This window comes from Ambystoma mexicanum, unplaced genomic scaffold (assembly GCF_040938575.1).
Source record: "Ambystoma mexicanum isolate Mex_15411 unplaced genomic scaffold, UKY_AmexF1_1 Mex_scaf16, whole genome shotgun sequence".
Classification (NCBI taxonomy): domain Eukaryota; kingdom Metazoa; phylum Chordata; class Amphibia; order Caudata; family Ambystomatidae; genus Ambystoma; species Ambystoma mexicanum.
Window position 1 is genome coordinate 1645092 of NW_027182391.1, and position 23529 is coordinate 1668620.

General features: G+C 49.6%; 1 pseudogene; it reads right to left on the reverse strand.

Moving 5' to 3' along the window:
• The window catches only part of LOC138554395 (zinc finger protein 615-like), a 97642-nt pseudogene extending 76350 nt beyond the window's left edge, over positions 1–21292 (reverse strand).
• Positions 21293–23529: the final 2237 nt, after the last annotated feature.

Genomic DNA, 23529 nt, shown 5'->3' on the forward strand with positions numbered 1-23529 from the left:
GCCCACCTACTGGGGAGGCATGGGAGGGGACCTGTAGCGGGCTGTCATTGCTTAGGTGGTGTTCCTCCTTCTCTAGTTGTGGAGGATCTCCTGGCTGCGGGAACTTGCCCGGCCTCTCTGGTAACCCTGTAACACCTGTTCTTGGTTGTAATTCCAGGAAGAATTTTGATTTTGTCCGTACCTGGAGCCTTTATTGGAACTTTGGCCACGAAAGTGGTGAAGATTGTTCCTGCCGCTGTGGCCAGAAGGTTTATCAGTTAGTTACCCGAGGAACTTGAGGGGATCGTATTCTTCCTTTGCGGACTTTAGGGCGTCCTCCACCGCTTTGCCAAATAAGACTGTTGGTTCCACTGACATGTTAAGTAACAGCGCCTGGGTCTCTAGCTTAAAGCCAGACTGGCAAAGCCTTGAGTGGCGCTTGATTATGGTCCCTACTTCGATTATTCGGCCTGCATTATCTACAGCGTCAAGGTTATTCTTGAGGACGAGACTGGCAGTAGCTTTGCTAATGGTTCGGGAGCTGAAGCTATTAAGGTAGCCATTTCATCCCACTTATGGCAATCAGAACTTGCCAACAGTGTAGAATTATTAGCAATTATCGCCTGGAACGCTGTCAAAGTCGCTACCTTCCTTCCCATGGTATAGAGCTTTTTGCTCTCTTTGTCTGGGGGTGCCTCTGAGGAGGCTAGTGGTGTCCCTGCCCTTTAACAGGTGGTTGTGACCAAGAGGGAATCAGGCTTACGCTGGCCCCTGATATAAAGCATCTCAGACAGCGGGTCAGCACAGCTCCAGGGCTTCACTGGGCACTTTGCGGTCCAAGACAGTGCTGCTGTTAGCTTCTCTTCACGTATTCTTCATCGGATGTTGCCCTCCAGTCGTCGACTCTGCGTCTAGTTCCAAAAAACCTTGCATTTTAAGCAAGTTCCCATTCATTCACGGACCTGGGCTGTCAATCACCCAGCAGGACACCCAGCCTGCCGGCCAGCCAATCATACCTGGTTTCAATCAGGCACACCTAGAGACAAAGGACAGGGAAGTTTCAGGACACACTCACTTCCTGCTTTCCAGACACACTGGAGCCTGGGCAAGCTTCAGGGCTTAAGCCCGCCAAAGGCAAAAGGCAAAAAGAACTCAAACCTGATTCAAACAGAGTAAAAGCCCAGAAGGAACTAACTGACAAGAAATTCTGAAAAAATAAGACAGGCTACTTTGGGAAAATGGTCATCCTTGGGTGCTGTACTGCAGCTGAGAAATGTAAAAAAAGAAAGCACTGCCACCAGCCATTCAAGTTAGTTAGTTAACAAAATGCTACATGAGAAGGGGGATAAAGAGTTACTAGGTAACCCCCACAACACTCTACATAGGGTGGTGTGTGCTGGACCCACAAAAGAAAAGATAAGTCAGGCAGGAGTCATCGTACTATTCTTGGGATCACTTCACCCAACAAAATGTATTTAAACATTAAGAGAAGTCCAAAGGACTTCCCAGTGGCACTGAACAAGAGGTGCTGAGCATCACAATGCAAGCCCCGAGTCCAGCAAAAGAGCAAGGGGTCTCTGAGGTGAAAAGGAATTAGCACAGAAATGAACATTCTCCCTAACACTCCACCCCCCCTTTCCTCTTTTACCCTTGTCACACCCTAAGTAGTCACCAGAGTTGGCCACTCCATGAAGGTCTCTTCCAAACATGTTTCCCCTTGCTCATCCAGAGCCAAAGGACAACATTAGCTCTCTTTCCCCTGCACTCGCTGATCTCTGATACCACTCCTCTGCTACTAGTTCTTTCCTCTCCTCACTCAAACACTCCCTTGTGCGCCCCCTCCATAAAAAACCATCAGCAGAACCGTCCTGTCCAGTCAACTACCACCCTATCACCATCACCACCTTCCTGGGGAAACTACTGGAGAAGTTAGCCCTGCCCTGCCCCGACTCAACTCTCCACGGCCATCAATCTGGATTCGGAGCATTCAGAGGCACAGAAACTGCTCTCTGAACACCCGTGAAGGACTGCTCGCATCCCGGGATTCCAACTCCCCAGCTGTCCTCATCCTTCTTGATCTCTGCCTTTGACACTGTCAACCACGGCATCCTCGTACAAAGGCTCCACGACACCCTTGGTATCTCAGATCGGCACTGGACTGGCTGACCACCCTCCCAACTATTGGCTCCTACCAAGTCATCTTGGGCACCTTCTCCTCTCCTACTTCCTTCTCGATCTGTGGTACCTCCCAGGGCTCTATCCTCTTGCCTTCGCTCTTTAACATCTACCTTACTCAGCTGGCACACCTTATGTCCTCCTTCTCCCTCAACTTCCAGTGTTATGTAGACACACAACTCTTCTTCAACTTCCTGCTGACACCCTTGCACCTTCCATCATCCCTGACTGCCCATCTGCCATCCAAGCCTGGTGCCCTTCCAATGATCTTTTCCTCAATGGCAGCAAAATGGAGATCCTTCCCATTAGGACCCCTGCTCCCGACTTCTTCCCTTCACTCTGGCCTTCCTCCATGAGCTCTCACGCTCACTCCGGACATTGCCAAGAAGTCCCACTTTCAGCTCTACCTTCTCAAAGGAATCCTATCATGTGGTCATCTGTGCTCTTGACCTTTCATGGAACTGCCACACATATCCTCACAGCTTTGCTATTGTTCCCTCAGATCTCTGTGACCTTTATTATTGGTGCTCCCTGATGTCTGATATTATGCCCTCTTCTGCCTCCATGAATTGTGCAGGGTGGCACGAATCATGGGATGATGTCACTTCTCCCCAGAGGGGAGCACTTCCCTCTGGGGCTAGGGAGGTGAGGCTGCTAACAGGTATTCCCCCTAGGGGTGGTAAAATCTGGGAGGACCTCACAGGGAAGAGACATCCCTCTGGGGCTAGGGAGGTGAGGCTACTAACAGGTAATCCCCCTAGGGGTGGTTAAATGTGGGAGGACCTCACAGGGAAGAGACATCCCTCTGGGGCTAGGGAGGTCAGGCTGCTAACAGATATTCCCCCTAGGGGTGGTAAAATGCGGGAGGACCTCACAGGGAAGAGACAACCCTCTGGGGCTAGGGAGGTGAGGCTGCTAACAGGTATTCCCCCTAGGGGTGGGAAAATGTGGGAGGACCTCACAGGGAAGAGACATCCCTCTGGGGCTAGGGAGGTCAGGCTGCTAACAAATATTCCCCCTAGGGGTGGTAAAATGCGGGAGGACCACACAGGGAGAGACTCCCCTCTTGGGGAGAGGGACTCCCGTTCCGTAGTGGAAGCCCCTTACCCTTTGAGACCCTAACATCTCTACAACCTATATCTACCATCATGTATTTCAATGGTCCTATTTGTACTCCTGTAAACTTTGACAAAGCCAAGGTGACAAACATCCAGGGTCGCTCTCAAGCACTTTTCCAAAGTACTGAGATGAGGAGGGCCTGAGGAGGTGTAAAGATCACACCATGAAAAGCAAGAAAACACTGACAGTCCGCCTGGTAGGACCCAGCTACACAGTATAAAAAGAGACAAAGGACTAGAATCAGGGAGAGACCAGCGTGAACGCTGGAAACCCTGGGAAGTTCAAACCTGGATGCAGGGAAGTGATCTGCAGCAGCAAGTCCTCGTTGGAGAGGACTTTGTAGGCCAGTTGGCAGAAGACTCAGTGGAAGGGAGGAGAGCTGAGTTTGAAGATGGTTATCAGGGAGTGACCTCAGCGAGGTGGACCGAAGGTCCAGCAACAACGTGGAGACTGACAGACCATGTACTCTGCAGGGATTTGGTTGATTGTTTGTGGTAAACTGACCGCAATATAATTGCTCGGGCCAACATTTGAAACTTACATATTAAAGAAGGGAATAACACGAACTATCGATGCAAATCCTACAATGATAAAGTCACTTTATATTAGATAAAATGCACCTGATAAATAGAGTACACCACCTGGATCCGGCCTCCCCTGCTTACCTGCATGCTGGCCTCCGCTTCCCCTGCACCCCCCCCATCCCTTTATGATATGATATGATATGGCATTTATAACGTGCCTATGCAAAGTGTTTCAAGGCGCGACGAGGAAAATGGGGGGAACAAAGGGAGGACAGACAACGATCTTACTAGGCCAGGTGTCATTCAGATCGTGCAAGTCCATGGGAAGGGGGTGTTAGGCAGAAACCTGTGCAGTTCCCTTTGGGACCACTGCAAAAGGCTTAAGACTACAGGTGTTGGCAGTAAACCCACTTGGTAGCAGTCTGTACCACACAGATTCACTTGGTAGCTGTGGCTGAGCAGTCAGACTTCCCTCAAGAAGAGGTAGGCAGTATACAGAGCAAACACAATAGGTACCGAGACACAGTAATACAAGCAAACACTGACCAGAGCTTTGGTGTAAAAGATATAGAATTATTTATTTAAAAACACACTTGTAAAACACACTAGCACTAAATTGGTAAGTAATATTCAAAACACAATCACTATTACTATATGTACATCCCTGATTACTTGTTGGACAAGTCTTAGTTAACACCTCTTATTTCCAGACAGAGGTGAGCGCTTAACGTTAGATGGCACTCCAACAAGTTACTTAAAAAGGGAGGGAAAAGGCAGAATTATGAAACACACAACACAGAACACTTTTGACGGAACCACGACAAGTATTAGGAAGGCAAAGTCTACTGGGGAGCAAGGAAGTTCAGTTGCCAGGCCCACTCTTAGAGAGCAACAGGCGGGAGATGCCCAAGATCACACAGTTGCACAAAAGTCTTCAAAGTCTTTGGAGATAGTTCAAAAGGTTTTAGGATAAGTTCAGAAAAGTTAGAGAACAGGTCCCAGGCTATCCCAGGTTAGAGAGTCAAGGTTTTACTGTCATCCCGAGCACTCTGTGGCAAGGGAAGACAGGAGGGACACGGTACCTGAAATGGAGAGAACGCTCCAGCGGGGGCAGTTGTTCCTGGCAGCGGGTGCAAGCCAGTGTTTCGTCCAGAGAAAGAGGAGGTCTCGACGTGGAGGAAAGATGAAGGTCATTGCACTGCCAGGGAAGAAACCAGCCGCGGAGTTCTCCGGTTAAAAGGTACGACCCTTTAATTTGCGGTTGTGGTAAACCGTGGTGTTCCGGTTGCCGGGGTGCTTGGCACAGGCAAGGCGACCACGAGATGATCCGAGAAGGTGAATAAAGGAAGGCAGACTGGTTATCCCCACCAGTCGAAGGAAGAAGACTCTGCGGACTGGAGATCTCCTCTGTCGATGGGAAGTGGTGAGACGGTTCCGTAGGGCTCCACCGGTAGTGTCGTCTTGGCAGGTCGGCTCAGCTTGTTCCTCTTCGGCTTCTTAGGTCCTGTGGCGACTTCTAAAGTTCCAGTCCCCAAAGCCCTGCTTTTATGCAGAAAACCCCCATTCATCAGCCCTAGCTGTCACTCAAACATGCTAAGTGGTGAGCAGGGGGGCTCACCACTGGGCCAATCATAAAAGAGTGTGACTTGAGTTGCCAAGGCAACTCAGTCCAGGGTGCCTAAACCCCCTCCCACACATCCTGTAGACCCAGACATAGTGGCATCACTTTGGAGGGCTTCTGTGCAGAAGCCCGCCAAAAGTGGAACAAAGGCTCGACTCAGGTTCAGGGTTACTGAAGCGAACACAGACGCCATTTTGGCACCGAGTTCTGGCAAAAAATCCCGACCGGTGAATTAATATTAAATAAATAAACCGGCAGTATCTTTAACATTGCACCAAAAAGTGGTGCGTTTAAAATCAATGGGAAAATCCCATTGGGAAATATTCCTGTGGAATATTTCCGTGGTATCCACTGCCACCAGCCAGAAACTTGACAATGGGGGATGGGACAGTGCCCCCTCGACAAACAGACCCAGGGGCAATCTAATTGCCCCTACCAATACTTCCACAATATGATGTTTTGTAATGGTTCTGTTCACAATTTAAGACTAGTAAAGTCAATGGTGACTTTACATGCCCTGGGAGACAGTAGTCAGTCCCAGGGTATGGAGTCTATGTTTGGGGGTCACTATGACACCCCTGTGTTACTGCACTGAGGGTGCTGTGTAACACACATCACAAAAACACATGAAGCCCTAAGGAGTAAAAGACCCCATAGCCCATTAAACACAAGTCAAATGAACACCTCAAATAATGTCTAAGAGGGGGAGTAAAAGAGTCTCACTCTTAGCAGGAGAAAAAAATAAACCCCAACAAATCCAGCAAAGCTGCTGGGGGACTCACTAGGTTGGGGAAATTAGCCTTTACAGAGCATTCTCCCTAACAGGGGGAGAAAGGAAAGGTGCATGGGAAGGGGGGGGGAGGGAGGGAAAGTGCAGTACATGGGGGGTGGAATAATAAGACACATTAATCAGCCAGCTAGTGGCCAGTGCAAGGAAGTGCAGACGTAAGTGCTGGTAGGGGGACTGAAGGGATACAGAAAAGCAGTCCCCAAGTGCAGTGGTTGCCAGGGAGGCAGTGCAGGTGGGTAATTGAAAGGGCCTGGTCCAGAGATCAGAAGGGTGGCCATGTAACCAGTGCAATTTCAGTCAGGAATTCAGCAAGGAAGGGGAGGAGAGAAAGCAAAGAGGAAGGCTTTGAGGTGTTTCCGGAACCAGAGATGGTAATTTATTAGGTCCCCCCGCTTCCAATGTTATGGTAGCAGAGGATATCCTGCATCCCAAAAACACCGACCATGGGGAGCTTAGGGAGTAATCTCCCTCGTCCCAGTTGCCTCCTCAAAACTACAGGCATTAAAGACATTGAGGAGCGTGCCGTGAGTATTCTCTCTCATCCCAGTATCCCCATCCACGCTACTGGCAAGGATTGAAGAGTACATTGGGAGTAGTCTCCCTCGTCACAGTAGCTCCATCCACGTTTCTGGCATTAAAGGATTGAAGAGTACATTGGGAGTAGTCTCCCTCGTCACAGAATCCCCATCCATGCTACTGGTATTAAAGGATTGAAGAGCACATTGGGAGTACGTCACAGTATCCCCATCCACGCTACTGGCATTAAAGGATTGAAGAGTACATTGGGAGTAGTCTCCCTCGTCACAGTAGCTCTATCCACGCTTCTGGCATTAAAGGATTGAAGAGTACATTGGGAGTAGTCTCCCTCGTTACTGTATCCCCATCCATGCTACTGGTATTAAAGGATTGAAGAGTACATTTGGAGTAGTCTCCCTCGTCACAGTAGCTCTATCAAAGCTGCCGACTGTGAGAAGTAGAGCAGGAGTCATCTCCCTCAGAACGATTGCGAAAAACAACAAAAGCCCAAGGCTAAAGACCCCCTGATCCCCTGAGATGGGTGGAGAAGATCAAGTCGGGAGTGGCCTTCCTGATTTCAGTGGATTAACTAACAGTTGCTGCTGTTGCTGTTTGAAAGACAGTGAACTGTCAAAAGAGAAAGTGATTAAATCACTGGTCGAGGGGGGCCAAGGCCCCTGTAAGACTCATAAGGGAGATCAGGAACCAGTCACAGGCACCTGGGGGAATTAGCAAGGAAGGGTGAGAGGGCAGGAGACAGAGAAAAGGAAAGTAATGAGAAGTTTCCGAAAACTTAAGAGGATCCGACTTAAGTCTGAAGGGCAGGGAGGCCATTCCAGAGAGAGACTCCTGCTGAAGAAAGATCTACCTCCCACTCTCTGCTTGAAGAAACATCTGGTCTGCAGAGAGTTGGAGCTAGAGGACCAAAGGACTCTAGAAGGGAGGTGTTTAGGGAAATAGTTGGATGTAGTGAGGTCCCATGCCCCAGAAAGCCTTGTGGATGATGCAGAGGGTCTTGAATTCGATCCGTGCAGCCAATGGAGAGAAATTAGGACTGGAGAGATGTGGTCCCTGGGCTTGAGGCCAAGGATAAGTCTCACAGTCTTATACTGGACTAATTGAAGAGGGCTAAGGGAGGAAGAAGGTAGATTGAGGAAGAGGCTGTTGCAGTAGTCCAGCCTGGAGAGAACCAGAGCTCTGGAGACATTGAGTTTCTGGGGCAAGGGAGAACGCCTCCCAAGAGGTGAAGCTGAAAGTGGGCCTTCTTGGCAAAGTCAGCAATATGAGGTGAGAAGGAGAGAGAGGAGTCGAAGACGACACCCAGGTTTTTTGCCTCACACAAGGGCAAGGTGAGCCCCCCCACCCCTAGGAGGGCAGCCAGAGAGGAGGAGGAGGGAAGGAAGGGGCAGGATTCCCAATGAGGAAGATTTCAGTCTTACTAGCATTAAGGCAGAGATGATTAGCAGCACACCATGCCTGACAAGAAGTCAGACAGTCGGGAATGAGAGAGGAAGGAGAGGAGGGAAGCTTAAAAGGAGAGCATAACACTGGAAACAAGGAGAGAAGTGGAGATCAAATGGGCGAGAGGGGCAAGGTAAATGTTGAAGCCATGGTGACAGGATAGAGCCTAGAAGCATGCTGCAAATGGAGAGTGAGGTGGAGGAGTCAAAAGGGCCGAGCTGAACCTGGGAGGGCTGGTCAGAAAGGAACTAGGTCAACCAGCCCAATGCCTGGTTCGTGATGCCAAGGGTGTCACAGAGCAGATTTATGAGAGTGGCATGATCGACAGTGTCAAAGGCAGAGGACAGTTTGAGGAGGATGAGAACAGAAGGAGAGTTGTAGATGAGGTTTGAGAGCAAATCTTCACGGGTGTTCAGAAGAGCAGTTTGTGCCTCTGGATGCTCTAAAGCCAGACTGGTGGTTGTGGAGACAGCCAACAGATTCATTGTGATTGATTAGTTGGGAGATGACCAACTTCTCCAGGCGTTTGCCCAAGAAGGGGTTAGTGGAGATAGGGCAGCAGTTAGCCAGGCAGGAAGGGTCCGCATAAAGTTTTTTTAGGAGGGGATGCACAAGGGAGTGCTTGAGAGGTAGTGGGAAGGAGCCAGTGGCAAAGAAGAGGTTGCAGAACTCAGCCAAGGAGGGAGCGAAGGAGGCAATGTTGTCCTTGATAGTTCTGGAGGAGCAGGGAAACGCCTGTTTGGAGGAGACTTTCATAGAGCAGACTGTTGTCGAGAACTGTTCCGGTGTTATGGGTAAGGACGAGAATAGGAGGGAAGGAAGGAGGGAGGGAGGGGGGCCCCAAGGGAGGCCTGAGAGCAGGTGGGGGGAGGGAAGGATGGAGGAAGGGAGGAAGAGGAGAGGGAGGACAGAATGCCCTGAGGCTAAATGTGAAATGGGAGGCTAAAGCCATGCAGAGGGCCTGGGAAGGAGAAGCAGAAGTGGAGACTGCAGTATGATTGGCGAGTTCCTTATAGATTGAAAAGTTCTGCCATGTTGTTGGGGGCACCAGAGACACAGGCTTGGATATGGGCCCACTTCTTGGAGCGGATGCAGAATCTGAATTGCCTTTGGATCAGGCAACAGGCCAGTTCGTCAGAGGATGTATAAGAAGCCAACCACTTCCGCAACTCTGCACTTGCTTTTCAACAAGGCAAGGACAGAATCATACCAACTATTGCACTTGGAAACAGGCTTCATGCGGATCCTAATGGCAAGGGCAAGGGTGTCAAGAGTGTTGGCAATGGAGAGGTGAGAGGTGAAGGTTAGCAAGGGCAGAGTCAGTGGGAGAGTTAATAGCAGCTACTGAAACTTGCTTCATCTGTTGATTGACGGTCATGGAGACTGGCAGAGGCTTAGCCAGGGAGTCCAGGAGCTCAAGATGAGAGGAGAGCATGGTCAGACCAAGAGAGGTGTAGCGAGAGGGTTAGAGAAAGGGACGTCTGTAGGGATGAGCATATCCAGGGTGTGCCTGGCAGAGTGAGTCAAGCGCGATACCAGTCCTGTGGTCCTGTACATGGTGGCGTGACAGAGAGTAGAAGAGTCACAAAGCTTGCAGACAAGGCATTCAAAGGAAGAGTAGGATTGAGTGGGTATGACAGAAGCAGGGACCCAATCAGGGAAAACTCTGCCGTCCGACCAGTTAGGCCTGTGCTTGGAGACGATCTTGTAGCCCTCAGGAAGGAGAGTGTCAAAAGCAGTGACAGAGCTGGTATTGAACCACATCTCAGTGAGAGCAGGGAAGTCAAGGTCAAAGTCTTCAAAGAGTTGACAGAGGTCCGAGGAGTGTTTAACAGCAGAGCAAGAGTTGAGGGTAGCTAAGTGAAGCTGGTTGCCACCTTTGAAAGTCATCCGGGGATGGGTACAGGGAGGTGTTTTAATAAGGCCCCTCTAAAATGCTTGGTTTTACTTGGAACAAGGCTTGATTTTTCTTTGTTGATGCGAAAGCCCAGTTGGTTTCCTGCGTTTGTGGCATATTGATGGATTCTCTCCTGTTATTAGCCAGTTGTCCAGATATGGGTATAATGTTATGTTTGGGGCACACATGAGCACCCACCACTGAGATTTACTTGGTGAAGACAAGGCGCCGATAGAATCCCAAAAGGAAGCACATTGAACTGAAAATGATGGTTTGCTACATTGAGCTGCAGATATTTGCAGTAACCTGGAAACATTAAAACAGGAAAGTTTGCATCATGTTGCCATGACAATGCCCTTCTTTTGCAGAGGGATATCTTTGAGGGTAACCATCCTGAATTTCTGGGATTTTACACATTTTCTTGCTGGCTGTTGGTTCAATACTGGCCTTTTGGTTTGTCTATATTGGGTAAAAGGAAACCGTAAGAAAAATAACGCCTATTCGCCAAGTGGTTGGCACTGGCTCTATTGCTTGTTTTTGTATCAGCGCCTTGACCGCTTATTGGAGCCGTGAGAAAGGATTGTGTGGAGGCAGGTCCAACTAATTCTCTGTCCACGCTTAACACCAACTTGTCTGACATACACCCCGCCCAAGCGTTGCTGTTAACCAGTCCGGGGTACCGACACTTAGTCAGACCCAATCCAGAGACTGAAAGTGACCACAGCATCTGTGACCCTGGGGCCCTCTGCAACTGAATTAAGCAATCCCAGTGAATTTAGGAACCCTAGTGGTGGTGCTTAGCTTACTTGGAACAAGCGGGACAAGCTTGCATAGGAATTTTACTGCACACACCCCACAACATGGCTTAAGGGGTGGATGGTAATCACTCTACCTCTTCCTTGCCTGATCATGGTTGGTGTAGTTCTGGCCAAGAATACTCCACTGGGCTTTAGAGCAGTGGTCTTCAATCTGGGGGGGCAGGGGGGGGGGGTGGGAAGCCACACTCTTTTAAAAAGGGATTAAGATGACTGCTTTTAATTGAAACTATAAACAGTAGAAAATCTGTTTATATTTTTCAAGAGCCTGATGCCCCATAGACATCCTTTGCCCCGCCGCCTGGGAGAGGGGGGTCAACCCCTATGTGAGGAGCCCCAAACCAATATTTTGACTCAAAGGGGTTGGGGGATTCAGTATGAAAACATTTGAAGACCACTGTACTAGAGTGATGGGATTGGGAAAGGACCCCTAATCTTCCACACTTAACTTGTTCTTTCATCACTGGAACAGTTTACTCATCTGTTGGCTTTTCAACTACTTTAAAGACTCTTGACTCACTAAAAAACATATTCTTGGAACTTAAGGGCACTGGGTCTACTTATGCTAGAGGGCTTATTTCTTTAGTAGGGAAAAATTGTAGATTTTTTTTTAAAGGCATTTGTATTTAATTTATTGAGCACTTTCGCCAAAGTTATTTACAAAAATTCAAAATACAATGGTACAATATAAACTAAGCATGAAAACCAAATCAATGATCATAGCTGATTAGAGGAAAGAGAACCAATACGAGTTGTTAAATGGGAACAGAAAATATGATAGGTAGAGGATGCAGAGGTAGAAGGTGGAAGAGCATTCCAATGCTTAGGTGCAAGAAGAGGAAAAGAACTGAATCGAGAAGCACAGGGCGGCCAAGAGGGACAATGAGAGGACAGAAATCTGGCAGGTCATTGTAAGCAAAGCACACAAGATAGCAACACATTTTCCAAAATAAAAATCTGGATTTCCCCTCGTTGGAACAAGTAGGTTTACCCATCTTTGCTGCTTACTTTCACATGTAATTGACTACATCATCATCATTTACAGTGAGGAGAGTGTGGGTATGTGTACGAGAGATTATTCCTAAAAACAAAATATATTGGTTCTAAAATATCCACGTTCCTCCCCAGCAGGTGGTACCATAACACCAAGGTCAGGTTACTCTGGCCTAACACCAAGACTCCTAATGCTATACTTTCATATAAAGGCTTTATCACATAAGTGATTGAGATGTTAATGGAAAAGGCCCATCCCTCACCCCTCCTGCCAGGGTGGTCCAATAGCAGGATTTTAGATATGATATATGGCATTTATAACATGCCTGTACGGGTAAGTGTTTCCTCCCGAACTGCTTGAGCGATGCTCCAAGAAAAGGTCAGCCCTTGCAACATGGATGGCTAAACCAAGTGACACCACCAAGCTTGCCTTCAAAAACATTGCTAAAGAACATAAAGCCCCCCATTATCTCAGCCAAAACTAATTCCTTCAACACCAGGATAGTCACCGCTAAATCAAGATCCAGAGAAATGTTTACTATCTTCAGGGAACTGGAATCTCCCGCGCCCATCCCGCCCTCCCTAACCAAAGACGAGGACTGGTGTAAGAAGATTCAGGATGCCATGCTCGACAAACTGAACACCCTACAAGACAAAATCACCAGTCACCAAAATGCACTGAAACAACAACTATCCAACATACACCTGGATCCCGCTTGCGAAATCCCAGCCTTCTCATTCGAAGAGATGAAGGAACAGGATGTACTGGCAATCCTCAACTCTATGAAGCCATCAAACTGTAAGGGTGAATCCTGGCCAGCACAGCTCATTAAAGCCAGTGCACCTACCCTGGCACCTTTTATCAGAGCGTTTATTAACGCCTCCTTTAAAACCAACTGTGACTCATCATGCCTCAAAGAAGCCTGGGTGCATCCACTGCCGAGAAAACCTACACTGGACCCTAAACTCCCGGGAAACTACAGACCTATTACAACGGTCCCTTTCCTGCTGAAGATTCTGGATAAGGCAGCCTACCTACAGGTCCACAAATACTTGGAGACTCATCACCTACTAGGCTTCCGTCCAAAACACGGAACGGAAACGGCATTATTGGACTTAAAAAACAAAAATAGATTGACGACCTCAGAGATATAGGCAAACCCGCCCTCCTGCTACTCCTTGACTTATCAACGGCCTTTGACCTTGTCGACCATGATACTCTTTGCCATCACCTCTCCACAGCCGCCAACTTTTCGCCAAATGCCACTGCCTGGATTTCATCCTTCCTCAAGGAAAGAGCAATGAAGGTCTTCTCAGACCAAGCCAGTGCAAGGCCCAAACTAATCAAATGCGGAGTACCACAAGGATCTTGTATCTCGTCCACTCTTTGCAACCTTCATGAGATCGCTATTTAATTATCTGGACTCCCTAGGCATCACATATACTAATTATGCAGATGATACTCAGGTCCTCATACCCCTGACAGGAGACTATGAGGCTGACCAGAAATCCCTCGACTCCATCCACGTCACTATCCAAACCTGGATGGCCGAAAATTGGCTGTGCCTCAACAGTGAAAAAACAGAACTCTTACTCATTGGCTCACCGGAAACACTCAAGAAACTGGATGCAAAATACAACTCCTTCCGGATCAACAACACCCCCACATCCTTGTATCGCAGGCCGTAAAAACTCTGGAAGTCTACTTAGACTCGAACCTCACTATGGTCAGGCAGGTTAACGCCATCTCTTCAGCATCGGCCTATCTCACAAAACTAATCACTGCAGCCAGACCATTCCTGATGCAACAAAACTGCCTCACCATCTCCAGAGCAATAATTGGGTCCCGACTGGACTATTGCAAAGCACTGCTGCTAGGTACCTCTGCGAGAAACATCAGGAAACTCCAAACGGTACAAAACAATGCCCTCAGAGCGTCCACTGGCATCTCAAGAAGAGACCACAACTCGCCCACTAGAAAATCTCTTTACTGGCTCCCCGTCAAGGAGCGTATCATTTTTAAGACTGGCACTCACCCACAAATGTCTCCATGACGGTGCACCCCTCTACCTCGCTCAGAGATTTACCCCTACATACACCAACAGACCAACAAGAACAGCCTACACTAACAGTTTGGCCATCCCCAAAAGGATCAGGGCATGGGCAGGGGGATCAAGTTTCCCAGTCATCATGGCCACCAACTAAAACCTTCTACCCCCTTCACTAAGGAGCATCGAGTTTCACACTGCGTTCAGGAAAGCAAACAAAACACTTGTTTGTGTAGGCTCCTAAACACCTGCGGTCTTATATGTATAATATATGTAGAACTGTACTCCTTAAGACAGAGGCTCTTCACATAACTAAGACATCCCTTGTATGTATCATATGAATATGACTGTATTCCCCAATGCACTTGCTCCCTGTAACATTTGCAATGCTGCTTGTTCACGCAACTAAGACATCTCCTTGAAACAGTGCCTCGATGCCTCTGGGCTGCAGGCGCTTTACAAATACAATAAATAAATAAATAAATAAATAAATAAGCGCGATAAGACAAGGAGAGGGAACAAGGGAGGACAAAATAACGATCTTACTAGGCCTTGTGTCATTCAGATTGCTCAAGTGCGGGGAAGGGGAGAAGTGCCTGGGAATTGGGAAGTGCAGTAAACTTACAAGTGCAGTCAGCGGGTGGCTCATAAGTGTAGACAGAAGGGACTGTAGAGTTGCAGATACAGACCCTTAAGTGCTGGGGAGTCCTGAGGCAGTGCAAGGGCAACTGGACATGGAGGAGCCTGTAGCAGAGTTCAGGGGGTGACCAGGTGATCAGTGTACAGAACAGTCAGGTGCACCAGCAGGGGAGAGGAAGAGAAAGCAGAAGCGAAAAGGAAGGTCTGGAGTTGGTTCCGGAACCGGAGGTGGTTCCGCTCAAGTTTGAGAGAAGCAGGAAGGCTGTTCCAGAGGGAGGCCGCAGCCGAGGAGATAGATCTGCCCCCAACTCTCTGCTTGGAGAAGTGTCTGCCACTCAGAGAGTTGGAGGTGGATGAGCAGAGAGCTTGAGAAGGAAGTTGTTTTGGAAGAAATATTTGGAGGTAGAGCGGTCCCAGGCCCCAGAAAGCCTTGTGTGGTGTCTAGTCAAAGGATCGAATCTAAAGGGTCGACAGGTCAAAGGATCGACACCAAAGGGTCGACAGGTCAAAGGATCACTTTTTTTTTATTATATATTTTTTTAGGTTTTCATTTAAGGAAAAAAAGTTGTTTTTAGCAACAAAAAAAAAAGGTGGTTGGGGGGGAACCTTTGGTGTCGATCCTTTGACCTGTCGACCCTTTCACTGTCGATCCTTTGACCTACAACCGCCTTGTGGACAATGCAGAGGGTCTTGAAGTTGATCCTTGCAGCCACAGGGAGAAAGCGAAGAGATTTTAAAGCTGGAGAGATACAATCCCTGGGCTTGAGCCCAAGGACAAGTCTCGTAGTCCTGTTCTGGATACGTTGTAAAGGTCGAAGAGTAGAGGCAGGAAGATTTAGAAAGAGGGGACCAGAGCTCTGGAGACAGTGAGCATCTGGGGGAAAGTGAGAAAGAAAACCTCTGAGGAGGTGCATCTGATAGTTTGACTTCTTATAGATGTCAGAGATGTGAAGAGAGCAGCAGAGAGTGGAGTCGAAGATGACACCAACGTTCTTAACTTCACAGGAAGGAGCAGGAAGAAGGCCCAGAGTGGTCGGCCAGAGAGGGCGGCCAGAGAGAGAGGAAAGGAGGGAGCGGGTGTCCCAATGAAGAGGATCTCAGTCTTACTGGCATTAAGGCAGAGTTCATTGGCGGCACAACATTCCTGAATTGCGGCCAGACAGTCTGGTATGAGAGAAGAAACAGAGGTGGCTGAGGGGAGCCTGAAAGATAGTGGAGTGTCATCTGCATAACATTGAAAATTGGAGCAGAAAGTAGTGATGCAGTGGGCAAGAGGTGCCAGGTAGTGGGTGAAGAGCCAGGGAGAGAGGTTAGACCCCTGAGGAACACCACAATTAGAGAGAGAGAGAAGAGGGGAAACACCCCAGTTGGACCCCAGAGGGTCGGTCGGTGAGATAGGAGGTCAACCAGGGCAGGGCCTGATCAGTAATATCAAGGTTGTCCCAGAGACGATTGAGCAGGATGGCATGGTTGACTGTGTCAAAAGCAGAGGATAGATCAAAGAGAATGAGGACAGAAGGGAGATTAGAGTTAAGATTGGAGAGCAAGTCTTCACAGGTGTTCAGGAGAACAGTTTCTGTGCTTCTGGCAGCTCTGAAGCCAGACTGGTGGGCATGGAGGCAACCAACAGATTCAGCATGTATGTTAAGCTGGGAGATAGCTAGCTTTTCCAAGAGTTTGCCCAGAGTGATGGAGATCGGGCGATGGTTAGCCGGAGAGGAAGGATCGAGCGAGGGCTTCTTTAGAGGGGTGTGAACAAGAGAGTGCTTTAGAGGGCAGGGGAAAAGTGCCAGTGGCAATGGAGTGATTGCAGAAATAGGCCAAGGCTGGAGCAAGGGTGTCGATGTGGTCCTTGATAGTTCTAGATGAGCAGGGGAGAACCTGCTTTGATTAAACTTTCCTAGATCGGACATGTCTAGAAACATCATCAGGGGTGAACAGGAGACAGGAGGAGTAGAGACTGCCTCAGACAGGCCAGGAGTGGTAGAGGAGGAGGAAGAGGAGGAAGTGAGGGTGGGCAGATCCCACACATAGCACATCTTGCAGAGTTGGAGAGGTGTTATGACTGAATCATGCTGCTGTTAGCAACAGTATCTGCAGGGTGTGAGCTGTGAGGACATGATGAGCACCTAGGCTGAGTTGATGGAGCCACATCTTGGAGCTTCCCTCCCAGGGCAATGTGTGGGAGAGTGCTTCAAAGTGGGTCTTCATCAGGAATGCTCACGGGGTGCTAGCCAATAGGGGGCCCTACCACCTAACAATGCCAATTGGTCTTTATTTCCCATAACTGGAGACAAGCAGTTAATAAACAAGGGATACTGATGATTTCCGGAGCCTGTAATACTCTGATCAACTGAATTGCTAACCGTTCACGAACGGGTGCAAGCGGGCACGTCACTGTCCTTGGCTCACATTCCTTCACAAGCATGAGAAAGGGGCTTCCTTTTAAATCACCTCATGTTGTGCCCCTCTAGCGGGTGGTCAGGAAAGGGGAGTGTGGGTCTGTCATACTTCTGCACTCCACATCCGATAGTTAGGGGAAAGTATGTTTTTATAAGATTTGATTACAATTTACTGGATTTGTTTTAATAATAATGGAATGAAAGGAAGATTAAACATATTTTTACCTTTTTCTTTTATTATTTCAAAGAAATGTAAGCTATTGATATAATGTTTTAAGAAATTAGCGTTTCTTTTTTAACTCAGTGCTTTTAGGAATCATGTTTATTCATAGTAATGTAATGAAATGCTTCCTCTTTTTCCCCACTATTTTATGTATTGTTGTTGGTGCAATTGGGTGAATAGTTTTTCAACCAATAATAAACCTAAATAATTCTCATAAATGTCAACACCCCATCCCACCTCATGCTCTCAATTCCCCTCCAGACCACTAGCGCGTTCATGCTCTGATTACTTACCGGTAATATTCATTACTCCTAGTCCTACTCTTCCTCATCACAGTACTTACCACATGAGGACCCTGCCTCCGACACAGGACCTTCTTCTTTTTCTTTAAATCCCTATAACTCCTCCCCCACATCCACGTCACTCAGTTTCATATTACCAAGCCGGAGCATGGGACCTTCCCCACAGGGAGGGTGAGGAGGGGCGTCAGTACTGTGACGAGGAAGAGTAGGGCTAGGAGTAATGAAGATTACCAGTAAGTAATAAGAGCATTACCTCCACGTCCACTCTTCCTTGTCGGGAGCCAGTGAGAGAGAGTATAAAACACCAGGGGACGTAACTGAAGACGGGATCAAGGAACTGGAAAACACGCAAGATGCCACATGCCCCATAACTTCAGCAACAGGCGAGCCAAGACATACTGGCTTCTGAGAACCCAGCCCAGCCAGAACAGCCAGCAAGCGCCCCCCGCCCCCCTGCAGAACATCCACAGTATGTTCCGCAAAGCTCCCACGTTGAAGCGTTCCATCCAGACAAGCAGTGCAGGGCTTTGAGACCCATAAGCAGGTGACACATCCTAGAAGGCATAGGGACCAAGAACACCCGCAAGTAGAAAACTTGACCCTGAGCAGGGAGAGGAACGGGCAAGAAGGTAAACCACAACAACCATTTGGAGAGAACGGATCCCATGGCCAACTACTTGGACCGTGAGCTGGGTACCAAAGTCCTAACCATGCAAACCTGGACAGGAGGAGACAGGAACGGCAACTGATACCCCCCTCCGGAAGGAGCCCATTACCCAGGAAGCCGAACCCCACCGGTCCCATACACCTCCGAGAAGATAGAAACGAGGAGCAAGGGAAAACCGCCAGTCACTGCACTTGCACCAGAGGAAAATCACAGGACGTTGAAGCAGGCCTGCGCCACAATATAACAGCATGCTTGTCAGCCCACAAAAAGATCCGACCTATCAAAAGGAAGATACAGGACATCCCAGAAGTCCAGCAGACCAGGGCCCCCTCAGGCGACAGAGGAGCCACCAGGCTGGTGTCAAAAGGGCAGAGTACTGTCACAAAGCAGGGAAAAGCAATCCATCCCGGATAGCAGACATCAAAGGCAACCCCCTACCTGGGGTATGCTTATACTGGAAAAACCCACTGAAGTGACATCCCCCTCCACCGGCACCAGGGGCTCTGAGAACCGCTCTAAGCACAGACATGTGCCACCATGTGCCCTATCACTTCCCACAAGTCTGAGAAGAGGCGTGAAAGCAACACCGCGGCACCGGAGGACCTAGGCCCTAAAAGAAGAGACACTGGGAACCCCCTGCATGGCCGTTACTTCCATGATGCATTTTCTATAATTTCATGCCGGACAAGGGAAAAGAAAATAATTTCCTTTGACCTTCCCATGTGCAGTTCAGAGGAAGAGGACAAGGAGTCTGCATCCATAGCTAGCACAGACCCAAGCACACCACTAACTTGCCACATGAGTGAGAGGTGGCTTGAGCCCTGTATCCAGTAGCTGGTAGCCCCATGCTCTAAATGGTAGCCCCATGCTCTAAATGGTTCCAATGCATCGGTCTAGGAAGGATGAAGTGCCGAGTCAGCATCGCTGAGACTCGAACCCGAAGTGAAGACTATGCCAGGCCAGTACCCTTCCGGCCGCTTGCAGACGTGTCCAAATCTGCCCCGCTTTCACAGGCTGGACGCCAAGAATGCAGCCAACATCCGGTGCATCCTGGGCTGTGTGTGCCTGAGGAGCGGGTGGTATGTGATATGCCTGTGACAGTACTGAGCCCCCGCACTTTCAAAGACTCTATGCCACTGTCACCCCACGACAAGAAGCAGAGAGGCCTCACAACAAAAAGGCGAGGCTAGCCCATACTGCCAAGTGCTTGCCATCATTTCCAATAAAGATATGTACAGAGCACGAGCAAACGGCCCGTCGAAGGAGTCAAGATGGCCATACCAGCAAGAGAGGGGAAAACATCAAGCACAGTCCTCCCCTCTTCCTTACCTTCCCCCAGATAATGCAGCTAACATCCAGTGCATTCTGGGCCGTGTGTTTTCTGAGGAGCGGGTGGTATGTGACATTCCTGCGACAGAACAGAGCCCCCGCACTTTCAAATACTCTCTGCCACAGTCACCCCACGACAAGAAGCAGAGAGGCCTCACAACAAAAGGGAAGGCTTAGCCCATACTGCCAAGTGCTTGCCAGCATTTCAAATAAAGATGTGTACACAAAGCACGAGGAAACGGCCTGTTGAATCAAGATGGCCAAAACATCAAGCCCAGTCCTCCCCTCTCCTTACCTTCCCCCAGGCCGTGCAGGACCCAGGACACAATGCTCACGCTGCGGTCCGGAGCCCAGCAAAGAACCGAGCGAGGCAATCCTGCTCAACTGTGACCCCAAGCCCCTCAGGGGGCCCAGGAGCAGCACCCCACCTGAGGGAGCCGAGGACCCCGCCACACAGCCCCCCCAGGGGGCCAGCAATCGGTGCTCCCTGGTGCCCCGCACCGGGAAGAAAAAGTCCAACGTGCCGGAGGCAGGAAAAATTAAACTGAGTGACGTGGATGTAGGGGAGGAATTATAGGGATTTAAAGAAATAGAAGAAGGTCCTGTGTCGGAGGCAGGGGCCTCATCAGGTAAGTACTGGGACGAGGAAGAGTGGACGTGGAGGTAATGTCTACATACATAACACCAAGATGGACCAGATGCTGTAATCACCCACCAAAGTGGAGATTAGGTGTTCTGTTTCATTCAGCCCCTCCTCAATCCCTTGCTCCCCAGGTGATCTGGAAGGAGAACAACCAATACTACTTGTAGCTACCAATGTGCATATTTAATTCACTTGTAGAACTCCAGTCCTCCACCCCCTATAGCAGAGTACTGTGATCCACCATAGAGGTCCAATAGCGAATTACCAATTGTGTTTAATAGGACGGCACAGTGGAAGATAGTAACATAACAGGTGTATTTGGGGAGTGCACCCACCCAACCCGGTGTATTTTGGTTTTTATAGACAGAAGGTAACAGATGTTCATTGTTACACAACTCAGTGGTACTCATTCAGTTAACCTTGGGTGGATGAAGTGCTGGGGGGACCTGCAGGGATTCAAACCAGTGACTATGAGGTCACCCGCATGGACCCTTCCAGAGAATGCACAGACCTGAACCCCAAACCTGGACCTGGACACCATTTCCAGGAAGAGGCAGGAATGGAGACAGGAGAGAAGGAGACATGAAGGGTACAGGAACGCAGGGAGCGAGACTGGCTATCTCAGAAGCATAGGACAACCTGTGCAGACAAAAACTACAGCAGTTATTTACCTTTTGGTGCCTGTGCTTCTTACGCTTTGCAGAGTAGGATGACACAATAGTGTGTTTAGATCTAGAAACAGAAGACATTATTACGTTATTAATTACTACAAACACAAGACATCCTATAACGATATATAATCAAAACATCTAAAGAGGAGCTGCCGTTCCCCTCTCACCCCCCATCACACACACAAGAGACAGGATTAACTGGAAGTTTATGAAGAACAGGATGATCACTTTCTCGCCAGTCACTCACCTACAGCAAATGATTCCCCAAAGATTCCTTAGAATATTGTGATGCATTCCACATTTTAAATGGCAGCATTTGAGGTCCCAGACAATGAAAACACAGCGCATCCCCCGCTCGGGACCTCGAGTGACTGCAGATTGGCCGGAATGAACATCTCCATCAGCAAAGCCGATTCGCCAAACTTAGGAACAGACATGCGTACTGCTGAGACACCTATACCAAGAGCATGCGCAGTAAGAGGATGCCGAGTAGACGGAGTCACACACAGCGCATGCTCAGTGATTATCCTACGGTGCAGCGGTGATGAACTGTCATGGCACTGAGACACTGATCACCCGAGCATGCGTACAATCAGAATGATGAGCTGCATGCATTTTGGAACGTAGTACGCATGCTCAATGACCCGGCGTAGAATGCAGAACAGAATGAGAAGCAACGGCGGGGCAGGCATACGTGGGTCCGCCCACGCTTTCGATAATTTAAAGAAAGAAGAAAGAAAGAAGGCATGCTCATGGGTAGCACGCGCAAAGATAGAAATTACGAATCAGGAAGGGCAGGACATGCTAGAAGAAAAGGCATGCCCGGATTACTTAACGGTAATCGTCATTACTTCTAGTTGTACTCTTCCTCGTCCGAGTACTTACCTTTGAGTATGTCCATGCTCACTGGAACTCTTTTTTACAAGCTTGCTTTTTCTGGCCGCTCCTATTTAAAGCGCACGTCAGCCCTGGGGCATCGTGACTCTGAGGTATAAGTATAGGTATTGTTGTGCGGTGGTCTGGTGTTTAGTTTGACGTGACTGTGTCATGACGCTCACTGAATAAAAAGGGCTCTGCTGGCCCTGCGAGGGCAGTGCAGCAGAGCCCCAGGAAGTGGCAACTCGTCTCTGTGTTTGTGTCTTTACGGGTTGTGGGCCTGTCACGTGGCCGTGGCCTGGTGCGCGGCGCGGACCGAGTGCCCTCGGAGCGGCGACCGCTAAAGACTGGGGGTGACACCCCCACACTCTGGAGCCTGCGCTTGGTGACACCGGACGACGTAGGGTGTCTACCTATCCGTGATACGCCGGTTTCCCACTGGCGTGTCTACTACGTCGGGTGATCCCGACAGCCTCTGTGGGCTGCCCCGGAGACCGGAGGCAGCCCACAACATTGGCGATGAGGATTGTCGCACCCGCCGGCTGACAATAGCGGCGTGCGGACTGAAGTACCTACGCACGCGGCCGCAGTCGGCGGCCGTGTGGGAAAAATATGTGGTGGCGGCAGCATTGCGGGGGCCCAGGGACCGACGGGGATGTTGCCTCACGGGTCACCTGGTGCCCACGGCGGCGCTGAAGTGGAGCAACCGTCCTCCTTTGTCAGCCGAGCCGGAGAGAGGTTTGGACTGCGGCGTGTGCCGCGTGAGGACCCAGGCCCTACAACAAAGGAATGGTGCGGGGCCTGGAGCTCCGGCCCGCAGTGGCGTTCTCCATCGGACCTCGCAGCGCCACTCATTGAGCCCGGGCTGCCGAAGGGTGAAAACATTTTGTTTATAAAAAAAAAAGGGCGTGGCCCCAGCGCTGGCCTAGCCCCAGGACAAAGAAAAGGGGCAGAGCCCAATTGTGGAGCTCGCCGACAGAGTCAGCGAGAACGTCCGCTCGGGGCGGGTGTTAGGAGGAAGCCTCTCACCCGGGCTGCATCTGGGTGAAAGTTAAGAACTGAAAAAAAAAGAGGGTGGCGTGCACCCACATTACTGCCCCAGGGACAGAGTGAGGGGTGTGGCCTATATGGACACGCGCCCCGCAGTGTCCCTGACAAAGCGAAAGGGGAGAACCGGGCCGTGGTGGTGAGGAGCCTGGGCTGGTCCACACTGCATGTGGGCCCATCAACATCCGGGCCTGAAAAAAAATATATATATAAAGACTGCCTGAAAGAGGGGTGTCATATTAACCCCGCGAGATGTGACTGCTCGGGCCTTGGAGGTTGCGGCTCCACCTAGAGTGCTTGTGCGCCCCTGGGCAGGAAGAACGGCGGGCACCCACTGCATTCGGCATCCCCAGTGGCCTTCAGTATGTCAGACGACGAGGGGACATTTCGGGGTCAGCTGGCACCAAAACCCCATTTAGATGTTATTGGTGCCCCTGCAAGTCTGGGGGCCAGGTGGGTGGCTTGGGTCGAGAACCTTGAGTTGTACTTCGCTGCAGTGGAAATTAAGGACACAGCCAAACGCCCGGCACTCCTGTACTCTGCCGGAATGGCCGTTCAGAGGCTGTTCAAGACGTTAGTACCCAGAGATCAATCATACGGTGCAGTCACTACAGCCCTGAACGAGTATTTTCGTCCCGTGGTCAACAGGGACTACGAAAGATTCCGGATTAGGTGTGCAAGGGAGGAGGAAGGGGAGAGCCTTGATGCTTTCAATGGGAAGCTGCGTGGCATTGCACTATCTTGCGACTTGGGAAATTTCGAGGGGGATGAGGTCCGAGCGCAGATCATTTA